The sequence below is a fragment of the Phoca vitulina genome, unplaced genomic scaffold (assembly GCF_004348235.1).
Source record: "Phoca vitulina isolate PV1807 unplaced genomic scaffold, GSC_HSeal_1.0 scaffold22, whole genome shotgun sequence".
In the NCBI taxonomy this organism is placed as follows: Eukaryota; Metazoa; Chordata; class Mammalia; order Carnivora; family Phocidae; genus Phoca; species Phoca vitulina.
Genome location: NW_022589725.1, coordinates 45467033 through 45488525, shown reverse-complemented (window position 1 = coordinate 45488525; position 21493 = coordinate 45467033). Strand labels below are relative to the sequence as shown.

At 40.8% G+C, this 21493-nt stretch overlaps 1 protein-coding gene across 4 annotated transcripts in view; it reads right to left on the bottom strand.

Moving 5' to 3' along the window:
- The window catches only part of LIMS1 (LIM zinc finger domain containing 1), a 156836-nt gene that overhangs the window by 79314 nt on the left and 56029 nt on the right, over positions 1-21493 (bottom strand). Inside the window, exon 1 of one of the 4 annotated variants that reach the window (XM_032419462.1) lies at positions 13700-13828. The exons of 2 other annotated variants lie outside the window; for them this stretch is intronic. The gene's annotated coding sequence lies outside the window, so the exon portion shown is untranslated. Of the gene's footprint in view, positions 1-12552; positions 13667-13699; positions 13829-21493 lie in introns of those variants that run through there. One more of the 4 variants, XM_032419460.1, reaches the window with a different exon arrangement.

Here is a 21493-nt window from a genome sequence, read left to right as displayed (position 1 = left end):
AGCAAATTTTATGAGAGATCAACGTCTGTCTCTTTTCTGAGTATTTAGGTTAGAGAGAAATAAACCTAAAATTTATATCACAGTGAATCTTAACTAGATAGAAACATGTCCTTGCGTAAAAATAATTGCATACAAGCACTACCGATATGGTAAAGGTTTTAGACAAATGGCATGCTTCATTATGTTCTATTTATCACCAGTGGGGGAGTGGGGAAACTGAATATTGTACAGCAGTGCCCCTATGTCCTTTATCTTGATCAAAGGCATCCCTGGTCACCTAGCTGCCAAGCTAAAATCTCAAAGTCTTCCTCAGCAACTTCTTTCTCACCAACCCAGTCACTAAAACCAGTTGATTTAATGTATGAAATGTCATCTCCATTCCTCTCTTCATTGACATTTACGTGCCTAACACCCTCCCCATACCGTATTTGCATACCCAGCTGATGTTCCCCATCCTCACTCTCCCTTCCGTAAGAGGCGGGGTTCAGAGTCAACCAGCCTTGAACTCAGATCCCAGCTTTGGTTCTTACTAGCTCTTTTTCTTTTATTTCTAAAAAGGGGATGGTTATAACCATACCCCATATAGCTCCTATGAAAATCACATGGGTTAATGGAAGGAGTAAGGGAAACCTCACTGAAAATGGACTCAGGAAGCCCTGAAGGGGGAGCTCTCAACAACGCACCACTCGCCGCGGCCTGCATAACCTGCAGCAAGAAGGAAGGTAATTCTTATCTTGACAAAAAAAGGGCACTTTTCCGACAGGAACGTTATCTCTGGCTTTTGAGAAGAAGAGGGACAATCTCTCCCCACTCCAGAAACCTCTAGCCTCAAACTCTTGTTCTTTTCCAGCAAACTTTTGTTCACAACAATCTTCCCCAATTTCCCCCTAACACATAATAAAAACAACCTTCCCTTTGTCTCTATGGACTTACCTGTGGTTTGCCATAGTTTGCCTGTCCCAAATTGCAATTCCTCTGCTATTCCTGAATAAACTCATTTGACAAGTGACACATAATAAATGTTAAATACAAAATACATATCACCATTATCATCAATATTTCTCCTTTTTCTCACTGCAAAGATTTTTTTTTTTAATGCAACTCTGATCATACTATGTTTCAGTTTAAAATATTTCCATGGATGTCTATTTTATATGGGATACAGTTCAAAGACCCTGGCGTAACACATGAGACATATGTAGGAGTGCTGACAATACTGACCCCATCTTTGGCCCTCTATCATGTTTGCGTTCAATTGATGACCTCTTTGGGGGCTTTATGTTCCAGGTCCCTTGGAGATTAACATACATACCTTAGAAATGCCTGCCAAGGCCAGGATGGGGGGAGGTTTGTTTTGGCCTGTGTTAGAGATAATACAGTCTTCCCCCTTCCTAATGCACAGGTGGTGCCGCAAGATCTAATTAAAGGTTAGCTGTTGATCAGGTGCATGCAAGCCCTCTGAGGTGTGTGCAAACCCTCTGATCTCACTACAGTGCCCTTCTGCATGTTCTGTTGCTCTATAAAATCTGTGGACTAAGGTCCGGACTTTACGGAAAATAACTATGCAGCTGCCATGTGTCATCTTCTCGTCTTCTGCAAGATTCCCCTCACCACCGCCGCCCCTTCTACCGCCCCCACCCCCCACTGCCGTCAGTAAATTACCCTGAATAAAACTCAAAACTGTATGGAGTCACCTGCTTCCTCTTCAGGTGTCAAAATGCCTTCTCAGTTTGGAGGACACTTTACTGTCCCTTCCTCACCTTCTAACAGCATAACCCTTTACAGTGTACTTACTCACCTGTCTGGCCTCATTTCCAGCCATTTTTCCCTTCCAACTGTGAATCACCTTCCCACCATAAATCCCCTTCCCCAACCACTGTTCCCCCAACTCAGCACAATCTTTTGTGTGCCCATAAGGACAGGCAGGGGAGAGTCAAAGGAGCCAGTGGGTTACACTAGAGGGCTCCCATAAAGCCCCACCACTACAAGGAGTGATCATATCCTCGCCCTGTGACCACGGTGCCCAACTGCCCGGCAGAAAGCTGCACGAGCTCCTGAGGCCTCCCTCTGGCTTTTCTGTCATTCTAGCTATTACATGGCCACCCACAAGTTTTCTGCAAAGCCTTTACTTTCCTTGCTTATAAATCAAAGACAGCATATGCTTGTTTACCCCACAATCTTTTTGTAAGAATTAAATAGTGTATTCATTAGAAATGAACTGGGGAAAGATAATAAAGTACTATAGCAATGTTGGTCACTGAATGGCGTGACCTCGGTATACTACTACTGGGTCACAGGGAAGTCAAAAGAGTATTAGCTCTTAGTGTGTCTGCAGCAGAGAATAAAGATCCCCTACAGGATTCCTTAAGCATGTTTTAAGGCACTGCTACAAGTACATGCCAGGAAATCATTCCTTGTCCCTAATCTTTGCTCTAAGGAAACTATTCCAGCATGTGCCTCCTACCATCCAGAGATGCCTAAGGCCATCCCCAAGCCTCAGGCCTTGACATTTCTATAGGTAGAAACTTCTGCCTTGAATTAAATTGCTGGGTAAAAAATATCACCCTTGCTTTACAGAATTCAAAAATGAGGCTTTGATCCTTATCAAAATCTCAGTAATGTTTTTTGCAGAAATAGAAAAATCCATCCTAAAATTCATATGGAATTCTGAGACCCCAAAAAGCCAAATCAATCTTGAAAGAAACAAAGTTGGAGGTCTCACACTTCCTGATTTCAAAACTTACTACAAAGTTCCAGTTATCAAAACAGTGTGGTACTGGCATAAAGACAAACACACAGACCAATGGAATAGAACTGAGACCTAGAAATAAACCCTCACAAATACGGGTAAATGATTTTAGACAAGGGTGTCAAGACCATTCAATGGGAAAAGGAGTCTTCCAACAAATGGGAAAATTTAATTTTTTAAAAAGCTTTTATTTATTTATTTGAGAGAGAGAGAGAAAGAGACAGTGTGTGCGAGTCGGGGGAGGGGCAGTTGGGAGAGGGAGAGAGAAAGATTCTCAAGTGAGGCTCAATCTCAGGCCCTGAGATCATGATGTAACAAGAGTCAGATGCTCAACAGACTGAGCCACCCAGGAAGCCCAAAATAGGAAATATATCCCCATACAAAAGAATTGAGTTGAACTCTTTATCTCACACCATATACAGAAATTAACTCCAAACGGATCAAATAAAACTCCTAGAAGAAAACATATGGGAAAAGCTTCATGACATTGAATTTGGCAATGTCTTCTTGCATAGGACACCAAAGGAAGAGGCAACAAAAGTAATAATAGAGAATTGGGACTACATCAACATTAAAAACTTCTGTGCATCAAAGGACGTAATCAAAAGAGTTAAAAAACAACTCATGGAATGGGAGAAAATATTTGCAAATTATATATTTGATAAGGAGTTAATACCCAGAATCTATAAAGAACTCATACAATTCAACTACAACAAAAAAACCAACCAGATTTTTAAAAAATGGGCAAAAGACTTGAATAGATTTTTCTCTAAAGAAGAAACAGAAATGGCCAATAAGTACATGAAAAGATGTTCAATATCATTAGTGATTAGAGAAATGCAAATCAAAATCAAAATGAGATACTACCTCACACAAATTAGGATGGTTACTATTTAAAAAAAAAAAAGAAAAAAAAAGGGAAAATAACAGATGTTGGGGACGTGGAGAAATTGGAACCCTTCTGCACTGTTGGTGGGAATATAAAATGGTGCAGTATGGAAAACAGTATGGCCATGCTCAAAAAATAAAAAATAGAGTTACCGGGGGCGCCTGGGTGGCTCAGATGGTTAAGCGTCTGCCTTCAGCTCAGGTCATGATCCCAGAGTCCTGGGATCGAGCCCCACATCGGGCTCCCTGCTCAGCGGGGAGTCTGCTTCTCCCTCTCCCTCTGCCTCTCCCCCTGCTCATGCTCTCTCTCTCTCTCTGTATCTCTCTGTCTCAAATGAATACATAAAAAAATCTTAAAAAAAAAAAAAAAATAGAGTTACCATCTGACCCAGCAATTCTACTTCTGGATATATCTAAAATAATTCAAAACAGGGACTCCAAGAGATATCCGTATACCCATATTCACAGCAGCATTGTTCACAACAGCCAAAAGGTGGAAGCAACACAAATGTCTGCTGACAAATGAATTAAAAAAATTCATAAATGTGATACATACACACAATGGAATATTATTCAGCCTTAAAAAGGAAGGCAATTCTGAGACCTACAACATGAATGAGCCTTCAGGACATTACACTAAGTGAAATAAGCCAGTCACAAAAAGACAAATACTATATGATTAAACTTCATATGAGGTATCTGAAATCTCCAAATCCATAGGGACAGAAAGTAAAATGGTGGGTGCCCAGGGCTGGGGGCAGAGGAGAATGTGAAGATAAGAATTTCAGTTTTACAAGATGAAAAGAGTTCTGGAGATGGTGGCACAACAATGTTAATATAAAAGTGAGGCTCTAAGCTGCAAAGCGAGGGACCCTGAATGATTGTGAAGGATTCTAATTCATCCTTTTCATTTTTCGGGTGTAGGAATGGAATTAAAGTCCCACAGGTAAGAGAGCAGAGAACAGGACCCTATACACAGCTTACTACCAAAACAAAACAAAACAAAAAGAAAAAAAAAGAAAAAGAAAAAAGCATAGTGAGAAAAGACTGAAAGACAGGAGTGACAGAAGTTAAGTGGGACAAAGACAACAAAGTAGGCGGCACAATCACAGGAAGAGGATGAAGGGGAAATTCCAAGAACATTTTAAAATAATTCCTGTTCTGCTGCAATAGAAGCCTGCAACTATCCTTTATCTTGCTCTGGATAGAGCTGAAGTCTGTGGAAATTCCCATATGAGGTAGTTTGTTCATGGTTATTTCCTCAAGCAGACATTATAGCTTCCATCTGAAAAAGGCATTAGGCTTTTGGAAGAACTGAGTCTTTTGTCAATACCATGCATATATACATTAAAAGCTGTGGTTCCCCTGTACCTCTGAAACAAATAATACATTATATGTTTAAAAAAAAAAAAGAAGAAGAAGAAAATAGTAGGAAGGGAAAAATGAAGGGGGGGAATCGGAGGGGGAGACGAACCATGAGAGACTATGGACTCCGAGAAACAAACTGAGGGTTCTAGAGGGGAGGGGGGTGGGGGGATGGGTTAGCCTGGTGATGGGTATTAAAGAGGGCACGTACTGAATGGAGCACTGGGTGTTATACGCAAACAACGAATCATGGAACACTACATCAAAAACTAATCACATGTAATGTATGATGATTAACATAACATAAAAAAAAAAAAAGCTGTGGTTCCATTCTTAATGGTTAGTAGATTTGCCAAGACATGTTAATCCCCTGACTAAATATGGTTCAGCATCTAGCACTTAATGCCGTAGTTTTCCTGTGGTCGTTACTGGTGGTAGTGATAAAGATTGGTATGACTTTACCGCCCTCCATAAATGGCCCTTTGGTCAGTAATATGCCTTACACGATACAGTAATGACTTTTTTTTTTTTTTAAGATTTTATTTTTATGTAATCTCTCTATCCTTTGTGGGGCTTGAACTTACAACCCAGAGATCAAGAGTCACATGCTCCACCAACTGAGCCAGCCAGGTGCCCCACATCTTTACTTTCTTAATTTAATTTTATTTTTTACTTTTTAATTTTTAGAAAAGATTTTATTTATTTGACAGACAGAAAGAGAGAGAGCGCACAAGCAGGGGTAGTGACAGAGGGAGAGAGAGAAGCAGATTCCTGGCTGAGCAGGGAGACCGATGTGGGACTCGATCCCAGGACCCTGAGATCATGACCTGAGCCAAAGGCAGATGCTTAACCAACTGAGCCACCCAGGCGCCCCGTTTACTTTCTTAATTTTAATTTTTTATTTAAGCATAGTTGACACACAGTGTTTACATTAGTTTCAGGCATACAACACAATGACTCGACAACTCTGAATGTTATACTCTATGTTTTTATTTGCTTTTAAAGAGCAGTCCTGCCTTTCATGTATGGTACTTTTCTTCTATAGTTTTCTATCTTAAGAGAAGCTGCTCTCTTGCCCCATCTTATTTCCTCCCAATGACTTCAAGGCAGAGCCTCCACCCTTGATTTTTTAGGATGAGTCTCAATACCCTTCTTGGACCCACACTAACTGGGTAGCCACTACCCACATGCAGCAACTTAAAATGTGACTCGCCGAAATTGAGATGTGCTATTAAGTATAAAATGGACTTGGGATTTCAAAGACTTAGCTCACAAAAATGTAAAATATCTCAATAGTTTTAATATATTACACGATATGTATACAGTTTGGACATGACAACTGCTTGGTGTATGGAGTTAAATAAAGTATATTATGAAAATTAATTTTTCACCTGGGCGCCTGGGTGGCTCAGTCGGTTAAACGTCTTCTGCCTTCGGCTCAGGTCAAGATCCCAGGGTCCTGGAATCAAGCCTCAAGTCAGGCTCCCTGCTCAGTGGGGAGTCTGCTTCTCCCTCTCCCTCTGCCCCTCCCCACTGCTCGTGCATGCTCGTGCTCTCTCTCTCAAATAAACAAATAAGATCTTTTAAAAAAATTAATTTCACCTGTTTCTTTTTGTACATGGCTACTAGAAAATTTTAAACTATACACATGATGTGGCTCATGTTATGTGTTTACTGGATAACACCAATTTAGATAATATAATAAGCCTTGTTATGGAATAAAGAAATGTAGCCCAGAAAACAAGGGGGAGTGGCAGCCTAGACTCCATCTCTTATTAGGCAAGGTAAATTTCCTCACCTGCAGGATAGATTCTTCATCTATAAATTTGGGCATAATAAAACCCCCTCACGGGCTCAAGCACTATCAAACAGAAGGAAAGCATTTAGCATTTACCAGCACAAAGTGTATTCTCAGTAAATGTTACTTCCCTTTCTTTGAGGGTCTTAGAAACCCTGTGGACATGTTGAGTTGCTGATGTAGTCATCTTGGGGTTAGTCATGGAAAGTCTGGATCACAATTCTTTTTTTTCCTTCCTTTCCACTCTAATTACTTCCATAGAATCACCCTGCTGTGGGGTGCCTTCTAGGCAAAATCTATTCCCTTCCCCACAGCTGCATTATCTATTCCCATCGTCCATTTACCTGCCATATTCTTCCCTTCACCTCTCTACTGGTCCATGTGTTAATAAATCATTAAAATTAAGGTCAAAATTCTGGCTGCGGCTCATTTTCTCCTTAGGACCATTATCAATCGCTCATTACTACCGACTAAATTTAAATGTAGCTTAGTTCTAACTTTAGCTACTTCATGTGTGTACACTCCATTCTCCTAAGATGCATGGATACATCCTTTTTTCCCACTAGTGTCTCATCAGATATGCAATGAATGAAGACCTTTATAACGGTCTGAGATATAAGTAAAGTCAAACTGAATACTGACTTCCAATTACTGACCAGGCCAATCAGGATTACAGGGTATGTAAAGCACTTTCTTTGACTACGAAATCACATCTGATTTGGCAGTCTGGGGTTTATTTCTGGCTGATTCGTCTGTGAAAATTTCTTTTATGATTTCCTTCAAGCTGTTGCTAAGAGTGTGCTGAGCTGGCAACCCTGAAAACGATTCCTCTCTTGGATGATGCTATTTTCTTATTTTTTACCCAACTTTCCCCAAATACTTGCCATTATTTATTATAAATGCCAATCCTTCTGAAAGTCTGGTTTAAAGAAGTTTATTATGCATCAATGTGATCTAGCCTCTTGATCGCATCTCACCTCTAGGACACTTTCCGTAAGGAGGACAATAACTCCAGGTCCGAGTGAGGCTGGGGGATGGAGAAGAAGGACCAGCTCATGACAGATTTCCTCCCTTTAGAAAAATGGGGGATGGTGACAGAATCAGAGGGGGAGAGGGAAAGAAAACATAAGAGAAGGGGAGCAGACTGAAGAAAGAAAAGAACAAAAGAGAGAGAAGAAAATCTCTGCAGTGGTAGTCAGGCAATAGGAGAGTTTGGAGAGGTTCACATTTGTTTAGAAAGAGAGAAAAATAATGAAGATCATCGAATACTCAATAGAATTTGGTTTCTTTCAACCTTGAGCTCTAGTAGTTCTGGATCTTAAAGGAGACATGTATGAATGATGCAGAGTAAAATAAAAAACAAAGAGGGGAAACAGTTTGGTGGTCCCTCAAAAAGTTAAACATAGAATTACCATATGGCTCAGCAATTCCAATTCTGGGCATATACCCCAAAGAACTGAAAACTGGGATTCAAACATATACCTGTACTCTCGTGTTCACAACAGCATTATTCATAATAGCTGAAAGGTGGGAACAACCCAAGTGTCCTTCCACAGATGAATGGATAAACAAAATGTGGTATACTCATAGAATGCAATAATCTTCGTCCATAAAAAGAAGTTCTGGCACGTGCTACAATATGGATGAACCTCAAAAACATTATACTAAGTGAAAGAAGCCAGACACAGAAGGTCTTATGTTATATAAGTCCACTTATATAAATACACAGGAGGCAAATTCATAAAGACAGAAAGTGTATTAAAAGTTATCATGGCCTAGGAGGAAAGAATGGGGAGTTAATGCTTAATGGGATATGGAGTATCTGATTGGGATGATGAAAAGTTTTTAAAATAGATAGTGGTAGGGGCGCCTGGGTGGCTCAGTCGTTAAGCATCTGCCTTCGGCTCAGGTCATGATCCCAGGGTCCTGGGATTGAGCCCCATATCAGACTCCCAGCTCCACAGGGAGTCTGCTTCTCCCCCTGCTTGTGTTCCTTCTCTTGCTGTGTCTCTGCTCTGTCAAATAAATAAATAAAATCTTTAAAAAAATAAAAATAAAAAATAAATAAAATAGATAGTGGTGATAGTTGTACATCATGAATGTAATTAATGCCACTGATTTTTACACTTAAAAATGGTTAAAATGGCACATTCTATGGTATATGTATTTTACTACAAAAAAAAAAGAAGAGAGGAAGGAACGTTTCTTGACCACCTAAATCCCACCAAATATCAAGCTAGGATCCTTGTACATGTCAATTAATCATCACTACCTACAGATTAGGAATTACTGCCATTTACAGATGAGGAATCTTATGACTCAGATATTTTATAATTTATTAAGAATCATACAAGTGGGGGTGCCTGGGTGGCTCAGTTGGTTAGGCATTTGCCTTTGGCTCAGGTCATGATCCTGGGGTCCTGGGATCAAGCCCCATATCAGGCTCCTTGCTCTGCAGGGGCCTGCTTCTCCCTCTTCCTCTGCCTGTCGCTCCCCCTGCTTGTGCCCTGTCAAATAAATAAATAAAATCTTAAAAAAAAAAAAAAAAAAGAATCATACAAGTGGCAGAAGGGAGATCTGAACCCATGTCTGGTAGCTCTAAAACCCAGTCTTTCAACTATACCAAAGTGTTTGAAGGATAAACAGACTCAGTGAATAAATACATGAATGAGAAAGGCAGTTTCTTCTTACAGGTCTGAAACTGTCAAATTAGTGACAAGAAAGATCACGAATGGCTGAACACAAAGAACTAGGTGTCCAAATAGTTCCTCAGGCTGCAAACTTCCTTTTGCATAGTTTTTAAGCCCCATAAATACATTACGAAGAGAATATCTGCCTCTTCTTTCCCCCCAGCCCAGAATATTTGGTAAAACTCATTTTTCAATTTTCCCATGTTCTATATATCCTATCCCAAACTCTCATCTGGGGTGGGAGAGTACCCATCCTCACCCCCAACAATACCACCATATACCTGTAGCAAAGTTTGGTATATAAAATACTTTCTTATACATCACCTCATTTAATTCAATTAGCCACTCTGTAGGACATCATCTCCATTCTGTGGACTGGTAAACTATGCCCCAAAAGTGATGCACTCCCATGGAGCTAAAATCTGACCTACTATAGACACTGGGTAGAGGCAGTTATAGAGGCGCTGTTCCTATATGCATCTTTCTTCTAGCGAATGAATGGGTCAATCAATGTATTGATAAGAACTTCTAGGCAAGATGTAATTCAAAATCATGGTAATGTCTCTGCATTAAAAATATATATATAAGACTAAAGACACTTTTTGAAGTTCCCTTAACAGCTTCTTTTTTTTCTCTGGGAACTCCTGCAGCTGCTGACATCAAGAAACCGTCAATGAGACTTAATACTCCTTGCTACCCATGGTAAAGCCCTGGTTCAAGTGCCCATCACATCACTTCATTGATACCTCTACTGCAGGATGTTCACACATCTGCTCCTACCAAATGGAACTATTTCTCAGTCATCTTTGTATCCCCAGAACTGAACACAGTGCTTAGCATGGAGCAAATGAGTCAAATGTCAACTGTGTGAAGGAACTGTCCATACAACCTTTCATATGGTGTTACAATCTCCACTCTCTGATTCTCCAAGTCCATCCTCCACACTGCAATGTTACCATATCCCTTCCCTGCAAAATCACCCCACAACTTTATAATGCATTCAAGACCAGTACTCCATGTGCACTCCCTATCACTGTTATCCCACAAATACATCTTTTTTTAAAGATTTTATTTATTTGACAGAGACACAGCGAGAGAGGGAACCACAAGCAGGGGGAGTGGGAGAGGGAGAAGCAGGCTTCCGATAGAGCAGGGAACCTGATGTGGGGCTCAATCCCAGGACCCTGGGATCATGACCCAAGCTGAAGGCGGACGCTTAACGACTGAGCCACCCAGGTGCCCCCCACAAACACATCTTATGTCCTAGCACATTAGATGCCTCTGAATTTCTTGGATTCATTCTATACTTGTTTACTGAGCATTTAGAGTTCTAGGCATGGGGAATACAGGAGGGAACATGAAAGACAAAGCCCCTGCTTCATGGATCTTAGAGTCTAGCGGAAAAGGGCAGGAAAGACATGGTATCTGAAAGAAAGAGGAACCAAGGGCAGGGTGCACATCAAGTATGCTCTTGCAAACCAGAATAAGGACTCCAGGTCCATTCTAGGTGAGATGGAAAGGCAATGGAAAATTCTGAACAGAGAAGTAAAACTGACCTACAAACCTTTGCTCAAGATGTCACCAACTCTGGCTAGAAGAACACCCTTTCCCATCATTTTTTAAATGTTGAAATTTACTCATTCTTCAAAGCCCAATTTAATAATCAACTAAATGGTGCTGTCCCTGAGAATTACAGGTCACTTCTCCTTTTGGTTATCCCCTAAAACTTGACAGTACTCATGCTGATCTGATTATGCCTGGTTATTTGTATGTAATTTTTTTTAACACTACTGGGTGTACGTTTATCCAAAGTTTCTTATTCATGTTTTTATTTTATAAGCCATGCAACGGTACCTTGTTGTTGCATGGCTTATAAGCACTTAAGCAAAGTGATCATCCTCTTTTTAACTTTTTCTTCCTTATCCTTGAAAAAAATAATTGTTTTCCTAATGCTATAACTATTCCATATTTCATGACTATGTGTTTATATGTAAAAAACATATATCTACAAATATATAACCTATATAAAATAAGAAAGTCCCTTATACATCACCCCATTCTCTATCACAGCTATGTTCCTCTCAAGATTACAATGCTCCTGGAGATTGACTGAGAAATAAATGTTTTCATAAATACCTTTAAATCTCTAAGGAAGTTCACTGTGTAAGGCAGATCTTGTGTAAGGCACAAGATCCTTTTAGGATGAATAATCATCTCTCAATAAATGTTTTACAAATGTAGATTTGGTGCATTAAGGTTGCTTTTCAAACGGCCTGCTAGTTTTTTTAAATGATTTTTTAAAAAGATTTTTATTTATTTAGTTGAGAGAGGGAGAGTGAGAGAGAGAGAGCACACAAGCAAGGAGAGGGCCCGAGGGAGAGGGAGAAGCAGACTCCCCCGCTGAGCAGGGAGCCTGACTCCGGACTTGATCCCAGGACTCTGGGATCATGACCTGAGCTGAAGGCAGACGCTGAACTGACTGAGCCACCCAGGCGCCCCTGGCCTGCTAGTTTTACACAGACTTACACAGGTTAATGAATAAGTAACTCAAATAGTTATAGTTGCTTTTTCCACACATGGCAAGACACATATTCACTAACCATAATGTTAAACAGTATATGATTGTTTAAGACCCTACACAGAATTTTGGTTAAAAATATTTAATGTAATAAAATGATAGGAAGCATTACTATAAAAATACTCTATGTCTCTGCAGGACCATAAACTATATGGCACTAAACACTATCAAGGTTGTTAATGTTCAGCAGGAAGCCTGCTTCTCCCTCTCCTACTCCCCCTGCTTGTGTTCCCTCTCTCACTGTGTCTCTCTCTGTCAAATAAATAAATAACAATTAAAAAAAAAAAAAAGGTTGTTAATGTTTTCTCTGCAAATATAAGTCTCCCTTCCTCTCCCTCTCTGAAACCAATAAAACATAAAGTTGCTTTTACATATACTCAGTAATTAAATATGCACTGGCAGGAAGTAAGAACCACAATCATTACACTTTGTAGCAGCAAAAAGAAAAATTTAATTAGTATGGCTAAAAGCTACTACAACTTACCCAAGACTGTTCCTGTTACTGGATATGCAAGTTTAGACGAGTATCTTTTCGATGAATGTCTTCTCTCCAACCTCCACTCCTCTGTCTTAATCACTTTGTACACACAGCCCTACCTCTGCAAAAGCAAGTTGATATTCCAAGCACTTTACCTGATGTGCCTCCAGACTCCCTTGCTCTCACCTCAAGAATAAAGCATCTCGTTTCTGGTACTTCTGCTCTTGTTTTCACTCATTTATCAGGGCCTGGGCAACCAGTTCCAGACCAGTGAATTATCTTTAAAAGCTCCTGTTTCCTATACTGTATAGCACTTCCTCATCTTCACTTTGTGTCTGTTGCCTTGAGCTATATTTAAACCAATGAAACCAAGTTGAGGGCTTTTTTTTTTCCCCCTGCATTCAGTCAAATCATGTGACATGGCATGTTACACGATAACCCAAAGTTCTGAAGCAATAAGGCAACACCCCTAAATGTCAAAACTCATATCCTGTTGTTTTATGTACCTTACTAAGTTAAGAAATTCATCCATAAACTTATTGAAAGCATCTGTAATGTGCAGAAAATATTTAGGAAAAAAAACAATAATCAATCAGCATAGAAAGAGGTGGCGCTTTCATAAAAAGATAGCCTCCACCCTTTTGGATCTTAACAGTATCTACATGTTTGAATTATTAGAGCTTCTTTTACTTCTCTAATGCTTTACCACTTCAGTGTTGAGTGGCTAGTCTTTATTTTCTCTTCCTAGTGGCTCAGCCCAAGTTAAGAGACAGGCAGGCCAAACTCCAGCAGACTGAGCAGGGGAAACAGCTCCTTCTGCCCCAGATATCCTTGACAAATACAGTGCAGAGAAGGAGCAGGGCCAATGCTAATGAGGCCTCACACACCCGACTGAGTCACCTCCCATGACTCCTGGGTGCCAAGTTTCCACTGAAGAATAATAAAGGGATCTTTGGTTGAGATGGAGGAACTCAGGAACACTAATTACCATCTTCCGCTTCCATAAATGATGACTTCCTTGCCCTGACTCATTGAGAATACTACAAGGAAGTTCCTTAAGCAATTTCTCTATTATAACGCAGTCATTTCTAGAATGATAATAGCATTTCTCAGTTATAGGTGAATCTTTAAAAACAAGAAGACAACTCCTCACCTTTGCTTGTTATGCCAACACTAGAGACTGGGTACTGGCAGCATTGCGAGATGGTGACTGTCAGTAGAAGGGCAGAAGTGAAAGGCATCCTGAAGGGCCATCTACTCCACAGGGAAGCAGTCTGCTGTCCTAGAGAGGTGAAAGAGCTCACCTAAGACAAGCTAGAGGCAGAGTGAGCTCTAAACTTCAGGGGTCTGGCCAGCACCCCTGGGGGCATCTCACAGGCTCCACCTTCATGGCTCACTCTAAAGCCCCACCATCAGAGCTGGGTTTGGACTTCACACACAATACTCAACACTGTACAATTCCAGCCAGAGGACTTTCCTGGCCTTGATTTACTTACTTTCTTTCGGGGGGTGTGAGTGGGATGTAGAAGGAAGCTGCAAGTACAAAAGCTGTTTGTGGGTGAGAAGCAGCCTCCCCCCCTATTCCCACCAGGGACAGACTATACCGCAGACAGAAACCCTGGAAAGCAGCCACGATCACTCCTGGGAGGAGGAAAATGGAACGGAAGTCTTCCGAGCAAGATTCCCAGCATATGGAATTTTCTTCAAGAAAGTAACCTATGTTATAGCAATTAAAATCCAGAAGAGGCAAACATCTGCCATTTCTTTGTGTCCCAATTCTTTACTGATCACCATGTACCGTGAAGGAAACAGGGCAGTGTGATGGACAAAGGGGCACGCACACTTAGATCAGCAGAAGTCTATCTTGAGTCCTTCTAGCTACCATCTCACCCCCTCCTCCTCTCTTCGGACAAATGTTTCTAGGCAAGAGCAAATCCAGAAGACATTTTTCAATCTTTTACTTTTGACATTTATAAACAATGCTCTCCTGGAAATTTTCAAATCAGTACCCTTGGTCTCCAGGCCATTACCCTTGTCTTTCTCATCATCCCGTCACTGTCTCCTCTGCAGGATCCTCTTCCTCTGCCTGCCTTTTAGGTGTCGCAACTTCTCTAATTTGAACCCTGGCTCTCTGCCTGTCTCATTATGCATATTCTCCCTGATGACTTCACCATCTCTCATGGCTCCACTACTTCCTCCACGTTAGCAACACTGGCCAGACCTTTCTCTTGAACTCACAGTCATGCATCATAGTGTCTGCTGGCTGCTTTCACAGAGACGTCCTAACTCAAAATGACTAAATAAACCAGTCACCCCCTCCGTGCCAGGCCCACAGCCAGCTCTTCCTTTGACATGCCCTCTCTCAGATATGGCAACATTACCAAACCGGTCACCCAAGCTAGGAAATGCCTGGTCACCCTTGACTTCTTATCTTCAAGCCATCTACTTCTGCTAATTTTAACTCCTAACTCATTTTCAAATTTGTCCCTCTGCCCCACATCACTCTCATTTTTAACCCTGTCACCGTTCCAGCCCTCATGATTACTCACTTGGTCTGTGGCTGCAGCCTCTTAACTAGGTTCTCTACCTTCAACCAAATCCAGGAGACCCAACCAGCACCTCATCTAAAGAACCAGGGGTCTCTCTACGGACCTTGCTTAAACTCCACAATGGCTCTCCAGTGCATTGAGCACAAAGGTAAGCCCCTTAAAGAAGCAAACAAACCCTAAATCCCCTGGCCTGCCGATCCTCATCTCTGGGCACTCCCTGCCACTCACTTTATGCAACCCAGCAGTGACACATGCCATGCAGGCCCTCATCTCGATGCTGCTGCTTATGCTGGCCCCTCAGCCTGGAAGATCTTTCCATCTTTCCCTTGCTTACTCTAATATCCTTGTACAACTGAAGTGAAGCATCAGGTCTTTAAAAAACCTATCCCAACCCTTCTCCAGTCCTGTTCTCCGGTTCCCATCAGGCACTCCTCATCAGGACTCTCGTGAGGCCCTCTCACTTCTATTGTAAGAGCTTCTTTTTCTAACCCGTGTGAGAGCAAGAACTGAGCTCCTACTTATCTTATGCCCTTTGTGCCTATGTCTGCCATACACACAAGGCACTTAATAAAAGTTTAAACTGAGCCTGTAGGAGAAGCAGTGGTTCTTATCCTACAGATAAGGAAAATGATGCTGAGAGGTTACATGACTTCTTAAAAGTCATCCACGGAGAAGTCTAGGAAGGGAACTTAGAAGGCAAAAATGTACTAGCTAAATTGAAGTCTTTTTCTTAAAAGCAGAAAGCCTCTCAGAACTAAGCACGGTGAGAGCAGGGAATGTGTCTAAATTTTTATTACTGTTACCCTAGAGCCTGACAAGGCGTTATTTCGCACACAGGGAATATTTAATAAATACTGGGTGGCTCGCTAAGACTATACAGAGTCACTTTCACTTATATACTGTGCAAGAGTGGGTCTGCTTCTTTCCAGCAGATGGAGCTACAGTTCCGTATGAACACCAGCTACAGTTTGGGTGATTGGTAAAAGAATAGACCTCTTTCATGGATCCATTGCCATGCTTCCTTTTTCCTTTATAAGTCTCACACAGATAAAAAGAAATCAGCAGACATGTTTTCCACAGAATACTCTCTGAATGGACACAGATCTATTTTGTAACTTTTTCAATGCCTTTGCATATCTCTTCCTCTCTGGCCTTTTAAAAAATCTGGGGTAATCTCACACAATTTGATTTACCCAATCTATCAAGTGCTACTGAATGTCTACATCTTTCTACATGCCTCTTAGGTCCTTCTTTATGAAACACATTTATAACCCAGCAAGTTCATCATGTTCATCCCTAGACATATGCTTTCCCTGATGTGTCTGCCCTATTTCACTTTAGAAAACATTAGTTTACCAATCATCTCTCATTTAAAAACAAAATACAAAACAAAAACCTTTTCAATATATATTTTTAGAAGATTTATTTATTTGAGAGAGAGACAGAGAGAGCGGGGTGGAAGGGGAGAGGGAGAGAAAGTCTTAAGCAGACTCTGTGCTGAACCCCCATGCAGGGCTCGATCTCACGACCCTGAAATCACGACCTGAGCCAAAACCAAGAGTCAGATGCTTAACTGACTGCATCACCCAGGCACCCCTCAATATATCCTAATTGCTATCTTAAAGGCTTGAGGTTCTAAACAGGATAAAAAAGAAATTCATACTACCTATGAGAGTACAGCTTACAGTAAAATCCCGAGCAAACTTCATTTTTCACTCAACTTATAAATTTCATGGCATTCCTGAAAAACTTAGTGTTTACTGAAACTGTGTAAAGGTAATCCATGATTGTATCTAAAACAGAATTGGGGGGGGGGGGGTTGCCTGGGTAGCTCAGTCGGTTAAGTGTCTGCCTTCAGCTCAGGTCATGATGTCCAGGTCCTGGAATCGAACCCGAATCAGGCTCCCTACTCAGTGGGGAGTCTGCTTCTCTCTCTCTCTCTCTCTCCCCCTCCCTCCCCACCACTCATTCTCTAATAAGTAAAATATTTTAAAAAATAAAAGAGAATTAGGTGCTATGCTCAGATAATTATAAAAGTTTTTTCTTTTTAACCTGCACCAAAGTCCTGTGGATGCAAAGTCCATGACATCTAGCATCTCCGGCCCTAGCCAACTCAATGTCTATGTGCCCTGTGTCCAAATCATCGAGGTAACAAAAAATACCCCACAAGTTCCCAGTTGCTCCGTAGGGACCAGTTCTAGCCCTACTGAGAACTACTGACCCAGAGGATTTCTGAGGCCATTAAGCTACCTAGTGGCAAAAGCAATGATTAAAAGTATCTGAAGGATCCACCCGTCAGGGTTTGACTTGAACCACAACACTGAATGCTATTAAAATTAAAACACTGTAACTTAGGGGCGCCTGGGTAGCTTAGTCATTAAGCGTCTGCCTTCAGCTCAGGTCATGATCCCAGAGTCCTGGGATGGAGCCCCACATCCGGCTCCCTGCTCAGCGGGAAGCCTGCTTCTCCCTCTCCCACTCTCCCTGCTTGTGTTCCCTCTCTCGCTGTGTCTGTCAAATAAATAAATAAAATCTTTAAAAAAAACCCAAAACACTGTAACTTAAAAACTTCCAATTATAATTTAAACTTTTTGATCAAGTAAGTCCCCAATTTTCAAGTATTCTCAAACTCAGATGAAATTATGTCCAAAAAACAGTGTCATAGAAAAGCAAGCCTGTCTAATCACAATAATATCCAAGAGGACCCTAAACAGCAATACTTGGTCCTAAATGCTCCTATCTCTGGGAGTCTTTTTGAGTTTGAGCAAGGTACAATCCCCTATATCCACTCAGACCTGGAAGTGTCCAAAGTATAGGAGCATAAGAGGAGGATGCAGCTTGTAAATTTCCATGGCAATAGTGTAGGAAGACTCTAGTTGCCTAAGGACATGACAGGAAAGGGATAATCTTAGGATATGTCCCTATATCAGAGTGAGAGGACCCTGATGGCAGAATTGGAATCCCAGAAGTAACCAAGTGTGCTTAAGTTAAACATGGTCTGCTCAGGTGTGTCAACTGAACAAACACTTCAAAACTGAATGAAAGCCCTGTTCCCTGCCTGAAACTAGCTCTTCTCTACCATTCATTCACTCAGTGGCCGAAGCCAGAAACACAGGACTCATACTCAACTCCTCAAACATCCCCCACAAACCTCCCAATGTCCAATTGCAGAGTTCTTTCTTTTCTGCCTTTTAAATATCTGAGTCTATTCACTTCTTTCTATCCCCGTGGACAGTACCTAATTCTGGCACCATCACTTCTCCCTTGGATTAATGTAACATTGTCTAACAGGTCTCTGGACTTCCACTCTTCCCTGATCACCATCTGCAACCCACCCCCTTTCCATACAGTTGCAACATTGCCTTTGAGGAGCACACCTCCCTCCCTCCACTCTCTGTTTCAGATCTAGCTCTCCTGATCACGGAACAGGCACCTGATTAGACAGTGTTTGTTCTTATCCTTGGCCATGGTGACTGGTCCTGGTTTGGGCACTGGACCTGAACTAAGCTAATCAGATTCTATTTCTTGAAAATTATTAATCTGAGTAGAGACTAATCCTCACCAGGTAGAATAAGTCAACTAATGGTATTAGCCTACAGAGAAAGTCCACAGGTTCTTCTGCTGAGATGCCAGGAGTTGCTCTAGCTGTTTATTCCTCTCAGAGACCTGACGTTTGGCCTTTCTTTAGTCCCCTGAGCCACCCTGCTATCTTTCCAATAAATTCCTTTCAGCTCATGTTTGCCAGAGTCAATTCCTGTTATCCAAGGAAACTTAAGTTAACAATAAAAGCAGTCCCAATCTGATACAAGACCCTTCCTGATTTAGATGTCCCCACTCCCACTTCCATTGCCAAGGTCCGCTTTCCACTTCACACACTCTGAGCCAACTATGGGGATCTGCCGCACCTTAACATCCTACGTTCTCATCCCTTCTGCTCTTCCTGCCTAGAATGGCATCTCTGGATGATTCTCATAATCAGGTGGGACTCAGCCTAGATGGCCTTTCCTCTGGGAAAATTTTACTTAAACCCCTCAGGCTACTCATGCTTCCATAGGCCCTGGTACTTAGTACTCTTGAAATAAAGCCTAAGACCCCAAAATTTGTTGCCTGATTCCTTATTAGTCTAAACCCAAATGGAAGTTTATTACAAATGGCGATTCTTATACACAAGTGTATCCCCTCACCTAAGTGCATGCCTGCCAGAGAGCAGATTCTCAGTCTCAAAGAAATGAACTAGGAAATTAGAAGTCCACTTAAATAATTCAAATTAGTATTGAGGAAAGTGTAACAGAAGTTTAAAAATAAATATTTTCGGGGTGCCTGGGTGGTGTCTGACTCTTGGTTTTGACTCAGGTAATGATCTTGGGATTGTGAGATGAAGCCCTACATTGGGCTCCGCACTGAGCATGGAGTCTGCTTGAGGTTCTCTCTCCCTCTCCCTCTGCCCCTCCTGCTCATGTTCTCTCTCTCCCTCTCTCTAAAATAAATAAATAAATCTTTAAAAATAAATAAATTTCTTTGGAATCAAGAGGTCCTGCACATTCCATGTTAAATTCATTTTAATATTAATTCACATTCAAAATAATTTAACTAACGCGTTCACTTTGTGAAAATTCATCAACCCGTGCACTTAAGATTTGTGTAGTCTTGTATGTATATTAAACATTAACAAAAAATTTTAAATGCATTTAACATAGCTGAAAACCACAGCTTTAGACTAGTAATAAGTTCAATATGCATGGAAACACCATATAATGGTGGAAGGTGCCCTGTTTACAAGTAAAAGTCCCTGGGTTACAGTACTAACTGTACTATTTATTACCGTGACATCTTGTCAAAATATTTGATATTCAGCTTTAGCAACTACAAAATGGGATAATAACCATTCTGTCTAAATCTCAGGCTACACAAAAATAAAATGAAATCATAAACATAGAAAGTCAAACAAGCTATTTTTGTTACAAAATTCTGTATCATCTCAAAGTGAATTTTAGCTGAAAAATAAAAATTAGAACTATAAAAATACTACAATTTTGGCATGAAAATGCCTGCAAAATCCCATGAATGCATACCAAAAAAGGTGATATGGGAATAATGAATCCAGGGTCTAACCTGAAATTTAAGATTAAATTTATTCTTGAAGAAGAAAGAAAGGATACCCCTACATCAATCATGTTTCTTGGGAACTGGATTAAAAAATTATTTACATATCATGAACTAAAACAAACATTTCTCATATGACAGCTGAGATGCTTTTGAGAGTTCAACCAAAATGCTGTCTTCTAGTTAAACGAACCTCTGTGAATGGGGGTGCAGGAAAGTAGAGATATTTCATACTCCATATGGTCAAGATCTTATCATACCCCAAAGTTATACTGTTAACTTTAATACTGTGAAGCTATTTCAGAATAAAAGTGCTTCTATTTAAAGACACTATATGACAAAATAGGATTGGGCATATGGTTAGAAATACACGAAAAAAGGTTTACAAACTCAAGTGCAAAGGATGTGCTCTGTTAAAAACTGAAGATGGAAGATGAATTGAGTCATAATTAGAAATTATTGGTGACTAACTGGCAATTTATTATATACTTCCCTATAGTGTCAAAATATGTACAAGCTCATAAGTGCATTCAACAGTCACTTGGTAAGAAGCAAGAATAGATAATTTTATTTCCCAGAAAAAAAAGCTTTTCATTTTTTAACTGCTGCATTGTAAGTTCCCAGAAATGCTAAACAGTAGTTTAAAAACACATGAAGCACCATTTTCCTCTTACTTAAAAAGTTAAGCATTATAATACAGAGAAATTGGTATTTGTTTAGAATGTAAATGGGTAGGAGCACCTGGGTGGCTTGGTCAGTTAAGTGTCTGCGTTTGGCTCAGGTCATGATCCTGGGGTCCTGGGATAGAGTCCCACGTCGGGCTCCTTGCTCAGCGGGAAGCCTGCTTCTCCCTCTCCCTGCTCGTGCTCTCTCTCACTAGATCTCTCTCTCAAATAAATAAATAAAATCTTAAAAAAAAGGAATGTAAATGGGTAAAAACAGTAAAAATTAACTTTTGAGCCAATGCAAGTGTTAACTTATCATTACTCACTTTGTAGCACTAAAACAGAGGGGTGAGTTGCAAACAAATACCTGTAAATTGAAAACACCCTTCATTTCCATTTCAACAAATATGTACCCAATGACTGCCACGTAACAACTTTTGAGAGCACAGGGCACTAAGGATGAATAAGGCACAGCTCCTGGCCCTGAGTAGCTTCCTAGACTGTGAGATACATACACAGCACATCACAGTGTTCTGAGAAATAGATGAGGCCCTGTTGGCAAGGAGCTGTAGCACAGAGAAGCAGCAGGAGAGGCTTTAGAGAGTAAGTGACTGAAAGGAGTCTCTATTG